The following is a 9,698-nucleotide window of genomic DNA, read 5'->3' as shown; positions in this document are numbered from 1 at the left end:
CCTTGATTCATTTATTCATTTATTCTAGGGTTTTTCATCCTGGGCACTATTTACATATTGGGCCAGGTACTTCCTTGTTATGGAGGGTGATAAAAATTCTTTGCTTGACCAAACTTTATTCAGGCTTCTGAACTTTCTCCTAGGCCCACCTGTATACTTGTAAAATCAGATTTAGCAACAAACCTGTTTAGTCAGTTTAGCAACTGCCCCTATCACCCGCATCATTGATATATGATCACCATCAATATGTTCCTCATCCTCCAACATCCCTTAGATGAAATCTAATAACCCTAGCCTGTCATTAGCAAGAATCCTGTTAGGTTGTGTTAGTTGGAATCCTCCTCACCCTTTGTGCTTCCTCTTAGCAGTTTTTCATTCACTTATCCTACCCTGCTCCTTCTCTATCAATTCCCACTTGCCCCATGCTGTATACAGAGTTGAGCACAATCTCTCTCCCCAACTGCAAAATCTTATTGCAATAGTCCCTATACCTATGGCAATGATCTTGAATAAAGTCCTCCTTGCCATGCTTTAACAAGTGTCATTGATTTCTTTTACAGGGCCTGTCCTATGCAATGTACAATGTTTAACAGCATCCCTGGCCTTTATCCACTATATGCCATTAGTACTACCCCTTCTTCATTGTGGCAAACATAAATGTCTCCAGACATTGCCAAATGTCTCCTGGAGGACAAAATTGTCCCTGGTTGAGGACACGGATTTATTCTAATATCATATTAATCATTTTTCTTTTCTTGACACTTGCTTAACCAATGACCATTAGCAACTCAATAGTAAATGCTTTGCTTTTTGCATTGTGTTCTAGAAATAGTTGATATCAAATTAATAGAAGTTTTATAAAAATGGATGTTTTAAACTCTTTATTAAACTCTGAAATAATGCCACCAGACTCTGGAATGTTTTCACATCTTAGAATGTGCCCTCTTTTTGACCAATGGATCTGTTGTTTAAAATTTTAAAGTTAGCTTTGAGTGAATGAAGCATAAATTATCTTAAAGCAAAGGTATAATAACATTATGAAAAAGAGTATTAAGACTGATAGCCTTTGGGAGAAGTGAATTTGCTAAAGGAGTGACTTTGATCACATTTTCATGCACAGATATATGTACTTGGTAGTTGTTTATCATTGCAATGTATTTTGTATCTTTGATTTTCAAAAGGTTTCTAAAAAAAGGACATTCTTACACAAAAAATTCTTGAACTTCTTTCGAAGTTTAAAAAGTCAGACTGGGGGCGGTGGCTCGAGCCTGTAATACCAGCACTTTGGGAGGCTGAGATGGGCGGATCACGAGGTCAGGATATCGAGACCATCCTGGCTAACACGGTGAAACCCCGTCTCTAGTAAGAAAATACAAAAAACTAGCCGGGTGTGGTGGTGGGTGCCTGTAGTCCCAGCTACTCGGGAGGCTGAGGCAGGAGAATGGCGTGAACCCCGGAGGCGGAGCTTGCAGTGAGCTGAGATCTGGCCACCGCACTCCAGCCTGGGCGACAGAGCGAGACTCCGTCTCAAAAATAAATAAATAAAAAGTCAGAAGTTTTTAGAAGCTGTTATATTTTACTTTTTTAAAAAATGTTTTTATTGTTAAATGAAAACACATTAGAATAATTGCATAAAAACCTAAGTATGCAGTTTAATGAATTACTATAATAAGAACATTGTATAAATACCAATCAAGGTCAAGAAGTAGAATACTGGTAGAGCTCAGAAGCACCCCTACCTGCATGCCCATCCCGAGCCACAGCTTCCTCTCTCTTCTTAAGTGCAGTCCCTTCCTGACATTTATGGGTAATATGTAGTCACTTTTTTCCTTCTGTTTATTCTCTATTTTTTATTTTTATTTTATTATTATTTTTTGAGATGGAGTCTCGCTGTCTCCCAAGCTGGAGTGCAGTGGCTGGATTTCAGCTCACTGAAAGCTCCGCCTCCCGGGTTCACGCCATTCTCCTGCCTCAGCCTCCCGAGTAGCTGGGACTGCAGGCACCCGCCACCATGCCTGGCTAATTTTTTGTATTTTTAGTAGAGACAGAGTTTCACCGTGTTAGCCAGGATGGTCTCGATCCCTGACCTCGTGATCCGCCCACCTCGGCCTCCCAAAGTGCAGGGATACTTTTATTTTTATTTTAGAGACAGGGTCTCAGTCCATCACCCGGCCTGGAGTGCACTGGCACCATCATAGCTCACTGCTGCCTCAAACTCCTGGGCTCAAGTGACTCCATCTCAGCCTCCCAAGTAGCTGGGATTACAGACGTGAGCCACATGCCTGTTCCTTTTTTATCTTTTACCACAAAAATGTGCATCTGTTTACAGTGGAGTTTAGTTTTCCTTGTTTTTGAGGTTTATATAAATGAAATTATACACTGTGTGGTCTTTTCTCTCTAGCTCAAAATTATGTTTATGAGATTCATCTGTATCATTGCATACATTACATTTCATTTATTTGCACTGTTGTATTGTTTTACATTCTGTGAATACATCGCTACCCTTGATGAACATTTGTTTCTGGTTTTGGCCAATGACAATGCCTGTTGATACACATGTGCATACATCTTTGTTGCCTATATATCTGGAATTAAACTGGTGCATTAAAGAGAACACATTCTACAAATTTATAGCAAAATACCAAACTATTTCCCAAAGTGGCTCTTCGCTTATATCTCCACCAGCAGTTTATGAGAGTTCTTGAATTTTCATATTCTTGGCAACACTTGGGATTTTTAGTCTTTTTTTATATAACCATTCTGGTGGGTTTGTAGTGGCTTTAATTTGTATTTTCCTGATTCATAATGAGGTACAGCACCTTTTCATGTATTTATGAAAGTATATCCTCTTCTTCTTTGACATCTGGTCAAAATGTGTCTTAAGTATCTGGTCAAGTTTCTTGACCATTTTTCTATTGAACTTACCTTTTATCTTTTTCTTAATATTTTGTAGTAAATATTTTCTTACTATGAGTTAGCTGTGTTTCGTTTCACTTCGTGAGCTGCTTCTTTACTTCTTAGTTTTCAACTTTTCTAAGTACTCTGTGTTAGGAGTATCTCTTATGCATAACATTTAATTAGATTTTGTGGCATAATTCTTCTGACAGTGGTTTTGTTTTCACAAGCAAATTTATTGATATAATAGACATCCCTTTTATGTTTCTTAGTTTTTATCTTTTATTATATGACTGATATCTTTTTATGTTTATATTTTATATTTATATGTGTTCCTTCCAAAAATGTAAAGAATTGCATTCAACATTGTTTTTAGGCTAGATGTTCCATAACTTTCTTTTTCTTTTTTCTCGCTTTCTTTTTTGTTGTTGTTGTTGAGACAGCGTCTCCCTCTGTCACCCAGGCTGGAGTGCAGAGGAGTGATCACGACTCACTGCAGCCTCAACCTTCTGGGCTTAAGTGATCCTCCCACCTCAGCCTCCCGAGTAGCTGTGACTACAGGTGGGTGCCACCACACCTAACTAATTTTGTTTTCTTTCATTTTTCGTAGAGACGAGGTTTCATCATGTTGGCCAGACTGGTGTCAAACCCCTACCTCAAGTGATCCATTTGCCTCAGCCTTCCAAAGGGCTGGGATTACAGGTGTGAGCCACCGTGCCAGGCCCATAACTTTCTATAAAATATTTTATTCTCTATTTCTTTTAAATATGCATACTATGCATATAAATAGATATATATGTATTTCCCCACTATGAGCAATAGGTCCTTTTTATTTCTACTCTCTGCCCTCTAAAACCTGAGTTTAATTAAACTGTATTTTTTATATTCTTCTAATGTTTACTTCTATATCTTGAAATGTGGTTCTATATTTATCACTTGATCTGTCAGCTTTAAAACCTAACTTTGTAACCTCAGCTATCACATAGAGAAAATCAACATGTTACATACACTCCCACCTTTTCACCCTTTTTTCCTCTCCTCTTTTGTGAATTATATATATTTCTGTATTTATTATAGCTCTCCTGGCTGTTTTATTCTTAGTTTTAGGTTAAATGGAATCACTGCTTTCCACCGGTACTGTTGGAAATAATATTAGTGTCCCAGTGTTGTTAGGAGGATCAAATGAAAAAGAATCAGCATTCATTAAATTTTCCTGAGAATTTAGCGTATTGCAGGTCCTGTGCCAGGTATCTGGGAATACAGAGTGCAACAACATTGTCTCTGCTTTTAGGGAGCTCCCATGCTCATGGAAGTGACAAAGAATTTCAGTCCAGAGTGGTAAGAGGTGTGATAGAGATAAGTACCATGTGCTCCAGACCAGAGAAGGTGTTCCTAACTCAAATTTGGGGATGGGGCAATGATCAGATTCCTGGAGGAGGTGCTACTGATTTGTGTCTTGAAGCATGAATAAGATATGGTGGACTGATAAAGGGATGAAAGGAATTCTTGATCTAGACAACAGCAATGGCAGAGGCATGAGAGAGAATCATGTTCGGAAATTTGTAGTTATCTTGAATGTCTGGACTTAAGCTAAGGTGCGAATGGGGAAAAGAGAAGTGAGAGAACTGAAGAAATAGGCAAGGGGGCATTCATGAAGGCTGTATGGGACCACTGTGGGGTCTTAAGTATAAAAGTGAATGACTGGATTTGTATTTTTGATGAACATTGGCCCAGCAAAAGTGTGGACTCAATGAAGCCAGACTGGAGAAAGAAGATGAGTTGGAAAGTCACCACTCTCATAACGAGGTGATTCTTTGTAAGACTGACACCAAGACTTTAAACCCTTCATGAGGAGAGACTGAAAATGGACTAGAATGAGATTGGTTCAGGCCAACTTCCACTGAGCTACTGATGTCCCATAAAAGAGGGTATTTAACATGAAATTACCCAGACTTTAGGAAATGAACTGATAGTGGCCAATGTATTCTGATGTGATTATCATCACATCATATCCCTATTTGGATGGGGGGTGAGGGGAGGAATGGGGGATTGAGGTTTTTGTCTACAAGGAATGTCAGTCACACTGAAAATGAAAACTGGCAGGTTTCAACTGGGTAAGGGGAAAATTTCCTCCTGTTTCTGGTGCCAGAGTCAGTTTGGAATAAAGTCAAAGGCATGGAGAGTCCTGGGGCATTTCCAGAAGGGAAGCCACCCCTGGACAGGTAGATATTGGCTAAGAATAAGATCTCTGGGACCTTTGCTTGGGCCTGGGCCTGGGCCTGGGCCTGTGTAGGTTGCAAGTAACTACCTCACTCTGCTTCCTCTCTTTTATTCCTAAACCTGCAGTGAAGTTGTGTCAAAAGTTACAGTCTGGACTCATACTGTGGAGAATTCAGGAAGGGCCTATCCCATTCTTCGGAAAGAAATGCAAAGGAGAGAGCAGTAAACTTCCTCCTTGAGACCAGGGTGTTGGTAGCAGAGTGTTGGAAAGCCACGCTCACTTGAGCCATCACTGTGATCTTACAGAAAGATATGGCAGCCTTAGAGCCTTGGAGGGCACGTGGCTCCTGGAGACCTGCTAAAGAGACCATATGGTGGAATCCTGAGAGTTCTCAGAAGCAGCTGGTGAGTCATCTGATGAGGGCTGATTTCCGGAAATTAGTCAGAATTAAAGCCATTATACTTTGTGCAGAAAGAAAAAGTGTTTCCTTATTTTATAACCACAGGAGAGTGTGATCTTGCAAAATGGGGTCACACAATCATCCATGAAAACGAGGATGAGGGCCAAATAATGCAGAGGGAGTGATGGAGGAATACCGAAGACAGAAAATCAGCAGGGTATGGTAATGCTGAAATCTGGGCTAGAGGTAAACATTTGAAAACCACAATCATAGAGATGAAAGTCGAGGCTACAGGTATAGATAATATTGCCAGGGTATTCAGAAAGTACTCCATAAACAGTAGAACATTTTCTAAATGTTAGCAATTAATTTCACAGGCTAACAAAGTAGTCACATTATTTTATAAGCACATCTCATACATTTTTATTTAGCATGAATATGTATGTATAGATATACGTGTGTGTATGTACATGCTGTTTGTCTTATCTTTTTAAATCCTAACCTTTTAAAGACAAAAACCTTTAGTAAGTCCATTAAAGCTGTTGATAAATTATGCTTCATTAAGCTGTGCTGCTCTAGGAACATCAATTTATCTTTCATCTTCTTATTTACTTTATTTAAAAGACTATAGTATTAGTATTGACTTCGTTCTCTAACGTGCTGTGAATAATATATCATTCTTTCAATGTACTGTAGGCTGTTTAGAGGCATCCCTGGCTTCTCTACCCATTAAATGCTGGTGCCTCTACTCCAACTCTTCCCTGGCCCAGTTAGTGTGACAAATTAAAATGTCTCCAGACATTGCCAAATGTCCCGTAGAGGGCAACATCAACCCAGCTTGAGAACCATTAGTGGACTACACATTGCCATTAAACAGTGCTAAATATGAAATTAATTTGGTTTTTTTTTGAGACGGAGTTTCGCTCTTTTGCCCAGGCTGGAGTGCAGTGACGCAATCTCAGTTCATTGCAACCTCTTCCTTTCGGGTTCAAGCGATTCTCCTGCCTCAGCCTCCCGAGTAGCTGGGACTACTGGCTCGTGCCACCATACCCGGCTAATTTTTGTATTTTTAGTAGAGACGGGGTTTCACCGTGCTGGCCAGGCTGGTCTCGAATTCCTGACCTCGTGATCTGCCTGCCTCGGCCTCCCAAAGTGCTGGGATTACAGGCATGAGCCACCACGCCCAGCTGAGATTAAAATATTTTAAAACAATAAATTTTATAATGGGAACATCCATTCAACATTGCTGTAATCATTTCTAATTTCATCTGTTCTGTATACAATGCATTCATAAGTTTCAAGCTGAAACTCCTAAGGAGCGTATTAAAGGTAGTATCAGCAGAACAATTAATTTGCCTCAAACTGATTTGAAAATTTGTCGGTATTCAGAGGAACCCTAAGTTGAAGTGTGATAATGCTTACTTGGTAAGCCTTTCCTTTTTCGGCAAGAGTTTAAACAAGTGACAGGAAGATTATTTTTATTTCTTAACAAAATAAATGTTTAAAACATCTGTAAGCACTTTTGAATTACCATTTAGAGTTTAGTAACTGATATATTAAGCAGAAATCATTCTGTACCATTCATTTATAGTTGGACCACAAAATCAATTCACTTGTAGCTTGATTGAATGATTCTGAATTAGGTTTGAAAATAAGACATTTTGTCAAACATATCACATAACTCAGAATTTATTTATTTATAAATTATTCTGTACTTCTCACAATTACCTTGATTTAGAGAGAAGTTATCATAACAAACAGGTGTTAGGAAAAAAATGGCCTCCTGCTGTGAGAGTCTGTTTGTATTTATTATTTTCTTTTCTTCTAGTTTAACCTCACTTTCAGTTTCCTGCCATTATCCAGAAAAGGAACACCACTAATTAAGAGGTAAATGGCAGTTTTATATTTTCATGGTTAAATAACACAGACTTTTAGCGCTTAAAGGAACTATTGTTACACCCTTCATTATAAACACAAGAAACTGAGTTCTGGAATAAGCGACTTATTCCAGTGTCCATAGCTTCAGTGCCACATATTAATAGGGAATCAGAAAGCCTCCTCAGATAGCACGTGAAAGAAGTGTGCCCAAACACTACAGAAGAGTGGAGAACAGGACTGTCTTGTAACATGGCAGAAAGCATGCCAATTTGGGAGGCAGAAGGATTGCAATTCAAATGGCTCTATACCTATTAGCTGGCTCTACCCCTAAATGGCTGGATTATTGGAGGCAAGTTGGTTAACTTAATAGGTTCTCAGTTTTTACATTTGAAAAATGAGGATAGTGACATCTGACTTTCAGTTGTTGGAGAATTATAAATAATATATCAATAATGTATATTGTAAATCCAAACACTAATCACAGCTGAGTTGTGTAGTAAATGCTGATTAATTTTAAATAGTATTCCTAAGTATAAAAAAGTACTATATAATACAGATAAAAGCTATATTTCTACATAGATAAAAGTTTATATATATTTTGAGATATAGTATATTTTAATTTTAATGTAATTGATCAGTATTCTCCTTTAAGTAATATACACATTTTTTTGTGTGTGTAAATTAAATATATTTGTTTTCCTGTTTCCCTTTTCTCTATGGTTTTTGAATTTAAGAAATGGGTTTGAATGTATTTATTTAAGTGGGTTGATGGTATATCACATGTAAACTTATTTTAATAAAGAGAGAATGTATGGTTTTCATTCTTTTTTAAATTGTGAAATATATATATATACACACATAAGAAAGTATGAAATGTATATACACTATATAATAGAAATAACAAAGTGAACATTAAGTGTCTACTGTTTCTGGTACAAAGTAAAACACTGCTAATAATTGGAAGCTCCTTTTGTGCCTTTTCCTGAACAGGGCTCCTTCCCATTCCCCACCTCCGAAGGAAACAGCTACACTTACTTTAATGATAATCATTTTCTTGCTTCATTTTAATATTTACTCAACCTGTGTATGCATCCCTAAATGACCAATTGTATCTGTTTTTGAACTGTGTATAATGGAATCATAATGTATACCTTCTGTTTTTATTAATTTTTGTCACAATATTTTGTGAGATTCACACATGTGGCTAGACGTCCATTTTGCTTTCTGTATGGGGTCCCAATGTATGAGTATGTCATTACCCTTTCTACTGTAATGCATATCTCAGTTATCTCCAGCTTTTCCATATGACAAACCAGGTTGCCATGAATGTTCCAATGTATGATTCTTAGTGTACATGCACAAGAATCCTTCTAGAGCACATACCCAGGAGGATGAATGAGGGTAAAAGTATGAGTGTATTCAGTTCTACTAAATATTGCTAACCTCTTTTCCAATGAAATTGTACAATTAATACTTCTACCAATATGGTAGTTGATTTTAATTCACCTAAAATTGATTTTAGGTGAATTAAATTATACTGTGAGGTAGGGAGTCAAAAAATTTTCCCCCACATGGATAATCTATTTTTTCTGCATCATTTATTAAATTCCATCTTCTACCCATTGATCTATGATGTGACCTCTATTATATATTAGGTTTCCATATACATGTGAATTTACAGGGGCTTTTTGTTCTGATTATTTAGTAATGTCTTAATTATCATAGATTTATAATAAGACTTGATAATTCTAGGCTAAGGATCTTGTACTTTGTTCTTCAAAATTGTCTTGGCATTGTTCATTTGTTTTGTTTGGTTTTTCATTATATAATTTAGAATCAGCTTATAAAGTCCTCTGAAATACTCTTGGTATTTAAAAAAACTGCATTGAATTTATAGATGAATTTGTGGGAAATTGACATTATAAGAATATTGAAACTACTTACCCATAAACATGGTATTGCTTTCTGTTTAGAAAATTTTATATTTTTTCATAAAGATCTTACACATTGTTATAAATGAACATTGCATCCCCTAACCCTCCAAATTCATATATCAAAACCTAACTTCCAATGTGATGGTATTTGGAAGTGGGGCCTTGGGGAGGTGATTAGGTTATAGGGGTGGAACCTTCATGACTGGGATTAGGGCCCTTATAAGGAGAGACATGCTGTCTCTTGGCCATGTGAGGATAAAAGGAGACAGCTGTCTACAAACCAGAAAGAGGCCCCTCCCCAAATAGCAAATCTATCAGCACCCTGATCTTAGACTTCCCAGCCCTTCAAACGGTGAGAAAGAAGTATCTG

This window comes from Theropithecus gelada, chromosome 6 (genome assembly GCF_003255815.1).
Source record: "Theropithecus gelada isolate Dixy chromosome 6, Tgel_1.0, whole genome shotgun sequence".
NCBI classification, from domain to species: Eukaryota; Metazoa; Chordata; class Mammalia; order Primates; family Cercopithecidae; genus Theropithecus; species Theropithecus gelada.
The sequence above is the reverse complement of the archived record's forward strand: the minus strand, read 5'-3'. Positions refer to the sequence as shown.